This window comes from Lepisosteus platostomus, chromosome 3 (assembly GCF_059453375.1).
Source record: "Lepisosteus platostomus isolate fLepPlt1 chromosome 3, fLepPlt1.hap1, whole genome shotgun sequence".
Lineage (NCBI taxonomy): Eukaryota > Metazoa > Chordata > Actinopteri > Semionotiformes > Lepisosteidae > Lepisosteus > Lepisosteus platostomus.
Window position 1 is genome coordinate 51,928,173 of NC_142613.1, and position 13,414 is coordinate 51,941,586.

Consider the following 13,414-nt stretch of genomic DNA (forward strand, 5'->3'; position numbering starts at 1 on the left):
GTTTTACTGTGGACTTTGTGTCTTTGAGGATTTTTAATACTTGTATCAGGCCCCCTCACAGTCTTCTCTGTTCATGACTAAAGAGACTCAGTTCCTTCAGCCTGTCAGTGTAGGACAGTCCATTAATACTTGTATCAGTCTCCTCACAGTCTTCTCTGTTCAAGACTAAAGTCACTCAGTTCCTTAAATGTATCTGTTAGCTCTTGAATGACAAATGTGCAAGAGTTTGAAAGAAATAGATAGTTCTGTTCTGTCAGGGTTTCTCCTTTCATGCAGAGCCACGAGAGGAAGAATACTTGATGCCAGTTTCATTCCTTCTTGTTTGAAAACAAGATCTAAACAAAAACCCAAAGACAGTTTCACATTTTGTTACAAATGGACGTCTTGGGGAGCTTTCAAATTGAAAGAAATAGATTTAAATCATGGAAAGTAAATCACATGAAATCAGAACACGGGAAAGTGGAGAGTGCACCAGTCCAGTTGATTTTTCTGCACAATGGAATTTTAATAGAAGCTGATTTGCTTTTCATTCCCATTTATCATAGTTTGGGCAAAAAAAATTCATTTATTTTTTATGTACTATACAGTATATGTATAATTCACATTCATACACAATAATCTGATGGCATCCGAACTTTTGTCCATAATGTGAATTTAATCACAAACTATCTTGTTACATCGATTTGATGTTAAAAAATGGAGGCAACAAAAGATTTTACTTTTAAACTCTTGGTGCTGTTTGTCCAGAGCTCTAGAGCTTTGTCAGCTATTAGATTGCGTTCTGAAGCTCATGTACTGTAGCAATATTGCAAACGAAACTTTTTTTAATTTCAGTAACATTGTGTTTATCCATTCCAATTCGCCCCAGCCTGACAAAGAAAAGCTAATGTCTGCTTTTATCTTTTTCTGGTTTGATAATTGGAATGCAATGCTGGCTGATGTTCCCAAACATGTTTATAACAAGGTTGAAATCAGCTGCCTAGATCTTAAATAAAACTAAAAGGCATGAGCGTATATTTTCTGTTTTTAATTGCCTTGCACTGGTTCCCTATGGATTTCAGCAAAAAAAATCAAAGCATTGCAGCTCACCTTTAGGGGCTTGAATGGTTTGGTTCCTGATTATGTCTCTAAACTGTTCATAGACCCACACAGCATCTGCACTCTGTGAACTTTGAACTCCTCTTATTTTCAAAGCTGGGTCCTGAACACTGTGAACTGGGCTTTCAGTTTCATGGCTCCAACTCTGTGGACTGGTTTTTCAGCCCATATGAGCTCTTCAAAATCAGTTAGCACCTTTAACTCTTATCTTGGTTATTACTAATCATAATAATAACTGTAATAATATTGTTGTTATCATCATTAATGACCTGTCTCTATTGTGTCTGCCTTGTTTTCCTGTAAAGCATTTTGATGGGTGTATATAAAATAAAATGGATTGAAAACAAGCTAACTGAATATTTCTGTGATTGAAAAGTAAGAACTGATTCCTTTTGAATAGTTTTATCTGTAATTTGTAAATGCCAGTTTACGTTAAAAAAACTGACATTTCTAAGCCTTTGGCGTTTTATATTACTTAAATTCCCTTGCTTTTTCATTTTTTCAATTTCTTTACTTAGTGGGGTATGGATGTTTCAGCACAATGGCTTACAGATTGTATTTACATCTGGTAAGTGATATAACTGTGTAATGAAATCTCTTGTTCACCCTTATCCTCTTTCTGGAGATGAGACACAGCATTCTAACTTAATTAAGTGCATTTGAACTTCTGGAGGAACAGAATTTTACTGTTATAGAAAACTGTAAAGGAGAAGGAGGAAAATGAGATAGATAGATAGGCAGCCATACAGATGTGAATATTAATTAGATATGAATGAATTGACCACTACACAACACATCTGTCCATGGCTAATCATTCCGACTCAACATTTGCAAACAGTAATTAGACGGTTCTGTGTCCAGGCTTTGTGAAATGGCCAGAGCTAATTAACATTCCTCTTCCCATGATTCATAGCAACTGGTTTGCCCTTTAAAGACACCAGAACCCGTAAAGACTTGCTTAGCAACAAGGATGGATAAATGGCTGTGTAGATGGGTGACAGTAATTTCGCAAGTGTTTAAATTCATACATAAATAATACAATTTCTGTGTTTATAAGATTCGTAAAGGGAAAACTCTCTGTCTGACTTGTCAAGCTTAATACACAAAGCTTGATTAAACAGATTCGGTTCTACATTTGTCTGTAAAAATTCAATTATAGAGTCAATCTCTTTGAAAATTGAAGGTTTGATGGACTGAATTTCACTTGCCATTTGAAGGGCATGCAACCACTTTCACAAACTTTGTTTCTGATTGCAATCAAACCCTACTTGTCATTGATTCATCCTCTGTCACATTTCTGATGCAACACTCTTTGTTTCCAAGCTGTCTTGAGATTAGCTGCAACATTTTCATACTTGTTTTTCCTTTTGCAACATAAGGGTGTTTGGGGCAGAAGACCATTATGTGCAAACAATTTTCTACTGAGCACATATGAAAGAAAATGGCCCAAAATCTGTTCAGTTGTTGTAGTTCCCTCATGTTGTAAACTGAAGCAAAACTGGGTAACACAAAATGTTGCACACAATGCAGATGACTCCATGTGGTGTCATGAGGCCAAAGAAAAAGAACACACCATCGCTGAACCTGAGAAATGCCTCCCGAAAACTGAGAAGATCAAGCCAATTTGTTTGTAGTAAGAGAAAACCAATCCATCAGAGGACAGATAAAGTCAGAAAGTAACACCCACAAACAAACACGTTCTCATGTATTTTAATTTCCATAAACACCTCGTGAGGGGTACAACCTCTAACTGGGCTGATGTGAGCAGTGCTTTTTTGCAGGAATCTGTTCAGGGTTCATTGCTCTTTCTGATGTAGTTCAATTATTTTGATTTTGGTACAGTTAGCTAACAAATCAAATTTGCAGATTTGAAAAGAAGAATTGTAAAAAGCAAATAAACATAAAATAAAAGTTAGGGAAATGCAAAAACACTTTTTCTGTGTGGTAAGATACTAGGCAAAGGAAGTTTATTTGGTAATATGTGGGGAAGCACAAAAGCAATCTCCCAGTTGGGCCTGCTGATGAAGAATAACTGCTGGTGCAGAATGGTGCTGTGTGTCTCCAATGGGACTGCTGGTGCAGAATGGTGCTGTGTGTCTCCAGGTGGGGCTGCTGGTGCAGAATGGTGCTGTGTGTCTCCAGTGGGGCTGCTGGTACGGAATGGTGCTGTGTGTCTCCAGTGGGGCCGCTGGTACGGAATGGTGCTGTGTGTCTCCAGGTGGGGCTACTGCTGCAGAATGGTGCTGTGTGTCTCCAGGTGGGGCTGCTGGTGCTGAATGGTGCTGTGTGTCTCCAGTGGGACTGCTGGTGCAGAATGGTGATGTGTGTCTCCAGTGGGGCTGCTGGTGCAGAATGGTGCTGTGTGTCTCCAGGTGGGGCTGTTGGTGCAGAATGGTGCTGTGTGTCTCCAGTGGGGCTGCTGGTGCAGAATGGTGCTGTGTGTCTCCAGGTGGGGCTGCTGGTGCAGAATGGTGCTGTGTGTCTCCAGGTGGGGCTGCTGGTGCAGAATGGTGCTGTGTGTTCCCAGGTGAACGGAGAAAAACACTTTTTCTGTGTGGTAAGATACTAGGCAAAGGAAGTTTATTTGGTAATATGTGGGGAAGCACAAAAGCAATCTCCCAGTTGGGCCTGCTGATGAAGAATAACTGCTGGTGCAGAATGGTGCTGTGTGTCTCCAATGGGACTGCTGGTGCAGAATGGTGCTGTGTGTCTCCAGGTGGGGCTGCTGGTGCAGAATGGTGCTGTGTGTCTCCAGTGGGGCTGCTGGTACGGAATGGTGCTGTGTGTCTCCAGTGGGGCCGCTGGTACGGAATGGTGCTGTGTGTCTCCAGGTGGGGCTACTGCTGCAGAATGGTGCTGTGTGTCTCCAGGTGGGGCTGCTGGTGCTGAATGGTGCTGTGTGTCTCCAGTGGGACTGCTGGTGCAGAATGGTGATGTGTGTCTCCAGTGGGGCTGCTGGTGCAGAATGGTGCTGTGTGTCTCCAGGTGGGGCTGTTGGTGCAGAATGGTGCTGTGTGTCTCCAGTGGGGCTGCTGGTGCAGAATGGTGCTGTGTGTCTCCAGGTGGGGCTGCTGGTGCAGAATGGTGCTGTGTGTCTCCAGGTGGGGCTGCTGGTGCAGAATGGTGCTGTGTGTTCCCAGGTGAACGGAGAACTTCTGGGCACTTCTGTAATGCACTTCTGGGAGTGTGGAACAACATACCCAGCCATGTTGTTGTAGCAAATACCCTGGTTTCTTTCAAGATGTTGTTCAGCAATATCCATAAATCAATAACCTACTAATTACCAAGTGGACTAGATTGGCTGAATGAATGCTGGTGCAGAATTGCTGATGTGTGTCATTAGAAAATAGAAATTAGATTGCCCATTATTATTATTATTATTATTAAAAAAGTAGCATAAATACCTCTTTATACAGAAAACATTCAGAGCAGGAGAAAAGAATCATGTTTTTAGAGTCCGTTTTCTAACAGTATGGATGAGTTGAGGAATACTGTGAATTTCATACTCTGTCAGAAAACACAAATAAGCTGTAAAAGACACTCCCCAAAGACCACACACACACTAACTGCTCTCCTGTGGCTTCTCATGCCTCATAGACTGAGCGCTTGGCAGGCAGCTCTGAGGGACTGCCTCCATAACAACAGGAGCCAACCTAAAATAAATATTATTGCCTGCATACTCACACAGATACCCCAGGTGTATGTCAATAGCACAGGCAAAGGAAATGTCACCAAATACATTAGAGGTGGAGGACATATCTGCTGTCGTGACCTTGTGTAGTTCACAAACTTACTCCTGCAGTGGTCACAGTAGTGATCAATACCAGGCCTTCCCAATCATGTAATCAAACCACTTACTAGTTTTGGTTCCACCTGAGCACTCAGTTAAATAATTGACTCATTAATAGAATTAATATTACAGTAGGTTTAAATTGACCTTTTTAATTGATTTCAGTTCCTAAATCTATAGGAGGTTTAAACTATTGCTTTTCTTAAGTGATTTAAAATCTCCAACCACCCACCCACTTTCTAACTGCATCATCTAATTCGGGGTCATGAGGAAGCCAGAGCCTACTGTATGCCAGCAAGCAATGGGTGCAAGACAGAATTCACCCTGGACAGGACATCAGTCCATTGCAGGGCACACACAGACACCTGGGACAGTTTTCCTAGAAGACAAATAACCATTGTCAATTAATTAAGTATGTGTCACAGTCGTCATCCCTCCTCTAGTAGGTGCTCCTACCTTCCTTGGCATTGATTTTAGTTTCATTATCCCCAGCTGTGTCTTGTCTCTTTTGTGTTATTTAAGCCAGGTGTCTCCATAGTTCTTGGCTCAGCATTGGAAGATGGACATCTGAAGGCCTGCCTACCATCAGGCCTGTGGGAAGCCTGAGGGCACAGGCCTTCACCCCGGCGTCCTGACCTCTAAGTCAGGGGCTCGGAGCGCCTGGTCCCCTTAAGGTTTTATTTTTCGTGTTCATGGTCTATGTTTCTGTCCCGAGGATGTTACCTTTGTCTATATCTTGGACGGATTTCCCGGTTCTCGGATCACGGACTGTGCCATGATAATCCCTTTTTGGACCTGCTTGGACTTGGTTGCCTTTTGAGTTTTTCCCTGTGCACTGGATTACTGTTTTTGCCCACTGTGTGTGTTCCCCGAATAAACCCTGGTGTGATTCCCCTGATGTCCGTCTCCAGACTCTTGCCGACTATACCATCATGCATAGGGTCTTTACAACACACCCCATGGGAGTCTGACCCGGCTCCCGTGACAGTATGTTTCTGGACTGTGGGAGGAAACCCACACAAACAAGGAATTGAACACAGTACTCTAGCACCTCGAGGTAGTGATACTAACCATTGTGTCACCCCAAAATCTACAACCTTTGACTAGAAATTAAACCTCCCAAAAGTTCCAACCAAGCAACATTTTAGCTTAATTAAGCATCTGTGGAAGTACAGAGCTGAGCTCAGGACTGGGAACCCCTTACGTACAATAGAGGGAATACATTTCTGAAGGATACTTCCAAGCACAAATTCCAAGATTTGCAATTTACAAAAATAGAACAAAAAGTGTGGCTAAACACTAAAGCTTATTCCACCTGTATCCTACTGCACCTGGGGGTCTCTACATCTGGAGGAGAGAGCAGAATAATATGAACATCTGACTTATCCTTTTTTATTCAGATGGATCTTCGTACACTTGGGGAACTGCTGAGGTAGGTACATCATTAAAATTATTTATTGTAATAGGAGCCCAAACTCTGCCTTCTTGCATAGTTCCATGATCACTGAAACTCATGTTCAAAGAGCCTTGATGAGCTTTGCGTATCTTTCTGAAGTGGTTTAGGTACAGTATGCTTACTGCAATACAGCCCAGGTGTTCCAAAAGACCTGTGAGATCTGGAAATGCAGAAACATTCCAGCATACATATGGAAACATTTTTAGTGACTCAGAGACCACGTGTAGCACATCTTTGTGAAGCCGGACCTTTGACTGAAATCCCATTTCACACCATGGGGCATTTGAGCCAAAAAGTCCAAAAAAGCATCAGAGTATACCAATACATGTTTCTCTGGGTTTATGGATTTAGAATTCTCTCTCTTCTCTCACATATTACATTATCACACCTCCTAACACAGCAGCAATCTCAAGAAATGATGGACATTAATTTAATTAATGGCACCATGAAGTATATGCATTCATGTCATCGATCTAAACCACAAACATAAAAACAGTCACAACTGAGAGGAGGCTGGCCAGTTCCACCTGCTCGTTAGAAACTAATTGATCCTAGGATCTGATCCATTTGTTTCTTGAAATAACACAGTGTCACGATCGTTACTCCTCCTCTTAAGGGCGCTCCAGCCCTTCCTCGTTCTGTCCCATTCCCCACACCTGTTCCTTATTCCAGCCCCTCTTTAGTTCCACCTTTAAAGCCAGACGCAGGCGTTTGCCCGGGGCTTCTCATTGAATCCCGTTTTGTGAGAGCCCGGGGTCCTGCTGCGTCTGGCTCCGTTATGGTTTTAGTTTCATGTTCCTGATTCCCTGTCCCGCCGGTCCCGACCCGGTTCTGGTTTTTAAATACTTTGGATGGATACCCTGGTCTCGGACTTTGCCTTCCGTTTTGGATTTATGCTTGGATTGTTTGCCCCGGACTCACTTCCCCTGGACACCTGCTCACCTCGGACACGCCCCCCTGTCTCCTGACCGACTCCTGCATTATATTTTTCCCTATTGTTTCTTCACCTTTCGGATCGTGTCATCCGCATAGGGCCCAAAAAGAACTGCTCCTGACACCCAGGGTATCAGCTTCAACAACATGGCTCAACAGGCTTGTCCCAATGCCCTTTATTAAAAGAAGTGCTTCTGGACAATGTGGCTGAGCAGCTTATAAGATACTTCTTCAACTCCTTTGTGTAAAGATGTGCTTGGTTTTAAATGAATGTTCTAGTAGTTTCCATTTGTGTCCTCTGGTTTGTATTTTACCGTTCATTCTGAAGAGGTCCACTAGGTTGACATTGTCAGTGTCTTTGCCACTCTTAAATAGATCCCCTCGTAGTCTTCTCTGTTCAAGTTTTAAAACTTCAGGTAGCTTAATAATAGCAGAATCAAAATTGCTATTCCAGGGGCCCAGTTATATGTGTATTATTTCTAGATCAATATCTTCAAGTGCACTAGAAATGTTAAAGGAATCTGGGGCCCAGCTAGGTTTTAGAACTCATATCAAGAGTTATCGAACTCTTGACATGAATTAAAAAAACTGCTGACTGAGGTTTATTCACAAGATTCTTCTACAGAAATAATCAAAAGCACCAATGCCACAGAGCTTCCAGACTTGGAAGACTTGGGTTTTGTGCAAGATGGAACAGGTACCATAACCAAGATATACAGTACACAGCGTGCCTTGATTACATAGAATTAGCTTCAAATGATTTAAAAATATGTCCCATATAGGTGATGAGAATCCCACATGCTATATACTCACAAACTAAGACTAAAGAAAGTAATGGCTTTCTTCTCCTAGCTTGCTTCCACTGTAGTTCCTTCTTTTAAAGGTTTATATCTTTGTAAACCCTACGCTTTTATCATCTTTTTCCTGGTGGTTCTACTCCTTCTCCCACTTAAATGAAAGATCTAGGAAAAGGAACACGGAGACATCAAATACTAAAATTTCCTTTCAAATCAATATGCACAACTTGGCGCTTCTTGGCACTTGCTGTTTTTCCCGTCTAATTTCTGCTTTCATCTGGAACCGATGCTTTCTAGTCACACGGTGAAATTTCAAAGCAGTTTTTTTCCTCTCCCTTGGGGACAGACAGTAAGCCCTTCCACCACAGCTGCTCTCTCCCCAGCAAGATTTTTTTAATCTAGTGACTAGAACATGGCAGCATTATCCTCCCGATGAATTTATGTAGTTTTACATTTTTGCCAGAGCATGTCAAACTGTTCCTATCAAGTTTCCCGAATCCCTAATCAGCTTTACAAAACAAAGCACCTGTGGATACCTTTGCCCGACACCGTGGCCTGCCTGAATCAGGGTGATCACTGTGGAATGGCATTCATGAAAACGAAGCAAAGCGGATTGCAATTCAATTTCTTCTTGGCAACTGAGCAGCCAAGAATTTTACTATTTGATTAATCTTTAAAAGGGCATTTCGCGGAAACGGTTATAGGGAAAAAAAAGATATTTCTTTTTCACAAGAAAATTGCTGTGCAATTGCTGTTGGGTACATTTCAGGGCAGTGATAGCTTACATTTCCATATTGCGTTTTGAAACCGTGCACTGCTTGAAAAATTATTCCAGGAAAGGGAGGACAGAAAAATGTTGCTCATGGCTACATTACATCGATCGATTGATCGATGCCTCACTTTGAAGAACACTGAGTTGCCAGTCTTGGTGGGCAACTGAGGGCACCACAGTTAGACCTCACATTGTAGCTCACTGGGAATATTAAAACCCCAAAATTAAGTGTGCTGAACAGGTTTATTGACTAGTTTAGTCATTGTAAATGTTTTGTCTTAACCCACTTGGTTGAGAACCAATCTCCTAAACACAGGGCCCCTGTGCGGAGAGAGGGGTGACCAAAGGGCAGCTGCACAGGTGGAGACAGGGTTGGAGGAGGGGGACAGAAACAAAGGCGAGGGGGAAAAGGGGCTGACATATAGTATTCACGATTTCGATGGGAGGAAATGATGTCAGGAATGATTCTGAATTACTGACGGCTGGGGCCGACTGAGCTTGGCTGTTGTCATCCCTTCCGAACTTGCATTCTAAACTACACGTATTGCTGAATAAAGCACATTTGGGATTCCATTTCTTAATTACTGTACTTAATAATGACTGTGGCGTGAGGACATGCTGCAGCACGGAAGTGACAAGCAGCTGGTGTCTGGCCGAGGCCGGGGTAATGATCCAGAGATGTGCAACGGCTGTTTAATTCCTTCTTTCTATTCTAGGGGCACTTGAGGAGGAGAAGGCTTTTTCCAGAAATCTTTTCATTATGAACAATCAGAATGTAAAATTCTGTGGGCCACATCACTCTTTTTCAACGTCCTGTGTCTGATGCACAAGGTTCAGGATCAGGGGGGAGCGAGGTCGCCTGCTGCAGGGGGACCCCCAGACGGAGGCCCCGGTCTGGTCATACCCCACCCTGCTGTTCCCCGATTCCACTCCTGGGGAGTAGGTGCTAATTAGGATCATGAGATCAAAGACAAGCCAATTAGGCTGTAAGATGTGGAGACACTTCTCAGCCATCTGCACTGTAAATACTTTCTTCTTCTCAGTGACCCCGGACATTGTGAATACCAGACAGGAAACAATTCAGTCTGCCTTATCACATAGAGCTGGTTTATGATGATACTACGGGTACAATTTGAGAAAGGTGGTACTGGGGCATTATGTGATATTTTGCTCCATCTACTGTATGTGCTTTTCCCATCACCGTACTGAAAATGAGGATTTACTGGGCAGAGATGGATGGAGGAGAAATACATCAGTGTGTATCTAGGGAATATGTTGAAATTTAGGCACTGAAACCTGTCATATATAACACATGCTACTCATCAAGCCCTGTCAAGTACCGATCAGGTGTAATGATTCACAAGAAGGCACAGACATCTGTAGCAGGCAAACAGCACTAGGATACGTTACAGTGCTGCATTCTGCCCAGCAGGGCTAATTCTCTACAACGTTCTGCATCTTTATGTCCTTGCCAGTACTATCTGCTGAAGCAGAAGACAAAAACCTTACAGTATCTCTCAGAGTGCCCCCAAATATTTCAAAGACATTCAGACCCATTTTTTTGTTTTGATATTTGTTTTGTATCTCAAATACAGTGTTTTTATTTTGTAGTTAGATTAGTCTTAAACTCAAATATGATAATGAGGCAGACCGTCCAAGGTTTCAGCATTATCTGTTCAGTTAACCAAAACCTTCAACAGAAATGAAATGCACTACACACAATTAGGCTTCAAACTTCACGCAGAACTATCCAGCCCTCCCTGCGCTAAGTTACACATTTAAAAAGCATTTTTCCCACTCTCTGTTCACTCTCCTTCTCTTTACTTTCATCTGTAATGAATCATGTTGAGTTCTGTTACTTTTTCTATCCAATTAGTTTAGAATATTCCACCCTGAGTACAAATGCATAGAACCATCTACTCTTCCTTTCCATTTTCTGTCTGAATCACTGATGTTTTCTTAATAAAGACCTACTGCACCCTGCAAAACTATCCAACCCCATCCAATGATGTCCCATTTTGTTGAATTACAAATTAGTTCACACTTTTTTTAAACAAATACCTCTAATAAAAAATGAGAAATTCTGCAGTTGTGTCTGTCTTGCAATAGAAACATCAGCTGTATCCTTATACCTTCCCATTTTAACTTATGGTAATCTTGGCAACTTATTGTAAAGCTCATATTACAATTTTCTGCTCCTGAATTGTCTAACTGCTTGTGTTCTTAAGGTCTGTGTACAGTGTTTTTACTTTCACATGGGGAATTCAGAAAGGTGAAAGGGTAGTAGCTGCTGTGAAGGGCAATGAAAATATGCATTCCCAGATAACAAGGATGTCACGTCAGGCAGAAGTTGTTTAAAGAAGATCAAACATGAGAAGAAAACCAGTCTTTTGTCTCCATATGTCTGATCTCATTTTCACTCCAGCTACTCTTCTCCTGAAGCTGACAGGTCAGTGAAACCGCAGCAACTGCAGTATTCATTTTTTGTATAATACAATAAAATATACTGTATGCTTTCAAGTGTTGACCTAAAAATATTAAATAAGGCTTTACTGTAAATGACAAAAACAACACCCACCAGCAACTATGTTCAGCTTTTTCTATTTGCTTCACCTATAATCCATTTTAAGATACTTATTTCCCATCAGCTAAGCTCTGTGCTCTCCAATGAGAAACTAAGCTAGAGAGTAGGTGCAATCCGAGACCCCAACTGTGCCTTGCTGTTTTAATGAAGGGAGAGTGGAGAGAGCTTGCTCTGCTCAGCCAGAAAGTGACTTTCCAGAATGACATGTGTATGATTAATTAATCTCCATTATTGGCGCATGACTGGCAGAGCTCTCTAGGCTGTCAATGACCCCTTGTGGCAGCCTGGGCGCAGTGCTGTGAGCGATGGACATGGAACATCTCCTCTCCAATCAGCACCGATCCTTCAGAATGGGGCAATGTGATGAAAGTTGATTGGCTGGAAGGTGGGCATGTCCGTTGAGAGGGGTGGGAGGTGGGCGTGCAAGAAAAGAAGGGGATGAGGATATGACCAAGGACAGGAGTGGTTGTGTTAGAAGAGAAAGAGTAGGTGATGGGCATGTCAGAGGACAAGATGTCAGGAGAGAGGGTGATGTGGGGTGTCAGAGGAGAGGAGGTGGGTGTGTCAGGAGAGGGGGTGATGTGGGGTGTCAGAGGAGAGGAGGTGGGCGTGTCAGGGGAGGGGGTGGTGTGGGGTATCAGAGGAGAGGAGGTGGGTGTGTCAGGAGAGTGGGTGATGTGGGGTGTCAGAGGAGAGGAGGTGGGCGTGTCAGGAGAGGGGCTGATGTGGGGTGTCAGAGGAGAGGAGGTGGGCGTGTCAGGAGAGGGGGGCTGAGTGGCGGGTGTGTCAAATGAGATTCTCCCTGGTGTGCAGTTCCAGGATTCATAGCTGTGAGCTGTGAAAAACTTACAACTAGTGATTCCAGATTGGGTAGGTCAGTAAATGGTGATTCCAAAATAAAAAGTACTTCTGCACTCTCAGATTATAATCAGAATACAATGGTGATGTTCTTGACACTTGAGGATACATGATCATGATTTACTCACAGCAGAAGTGTGCAGCACTGAGACAGGAGTTGCTCTGTTCAGGTTTTCATCCTTCACATAGTTCTGCAGAGGTGTTAGTGCTGGTGCCTCACCATCTCCCAGCAGTCTAGCAATCCTCGCGACAGGCTTCTCAGCCACTGCAGCTGCAACACACCGATAATTCAGGGTTAAACATGAAAGAAGATCAGATCTTCTGTGCTCACAGAGTTAGTGCACGTGCCCTCTTCACTTGGGATGTGATGGATCGAGGAGACGAGGCAGCAGAGTGCTGATTGCTTGGTTGTGCTGTTCTCCTGCAGTGTCTTGCTGCATCATGGCTCACCGCTCAGTGACAGTCCCTCAGCACACAAAATTGATTGCTTGTTAATATGTTGAAAACTTTCCCTTCGCCTTAAATGGTTTTATGTTCCTGATTATGCCTTTTCTACCAGCCTTGGTGTCGAAAACCAATTATGAAACAGGCATTATCCTTTATGGGAGAGGAGAAGTGTCGTGGTGACCTAGAGACAAGGCTCACACTTCCATTGCAAAGACACACTTCACACACGTGCGTATACACATACCGTACACACGCACATGCAAGCGTGCAAACACACTTGCACACACACGCCCATGCACGCCTGTACACACACATACATGCACACACATGCTGGGGCAATTCAGGGATACCAGTTAGCCTAGTCAGCTTGTCTTCAGAAGCTGGAAGAAAAAGGGAGCAAGTGGGCAAACATGTCAGAGATCATGCAAACTCCACACAGAAAGCACCAACGGCAGGGCTTGAACCCACAGCCAAGTGCTCACTCATACCACTGCGCTGCCCTGAAAGAGCTTGTAAAACATGCAAAGACTTGATTAGCTGGAAACACTCTCAGAGAAAGCAGAGGAACAGCAGAGGGACAGAACTCATCAGTCTGGAAAATCAAGCCTTTTCCAAGACGAAAGCAGTCACTTCTCCAGCACAGTAAAATTGTCCTTCTTCATTTCAGCATATTTCAGTA

At 43.0% G+C, this 13,414-nt stretch overlaps 1 protein-coding gene across 1 annotated transcript in view; it reads right to left on the reverse strand.

The window, feature by feature from the left end:
• The window catches only part of LOC148675067 (leucine-rich repeat and fibronectin type-III domain-containing protein 2-like), a 167,692-nt gene that overhangs the window by 50,345 nt on the left and 103,933 nt on the right, over positions 1–13,414 (reverse strand). The window contains exon 3 of the mRNA XM_088626044.1: positions 12,417–12,559. The gene's annotated coding sequence lies outside the window, so the exon portion shown is untranslated. The remainder of the gene's footprint in view (positions 1–12,416; positions 12,560–13,414) is intronic.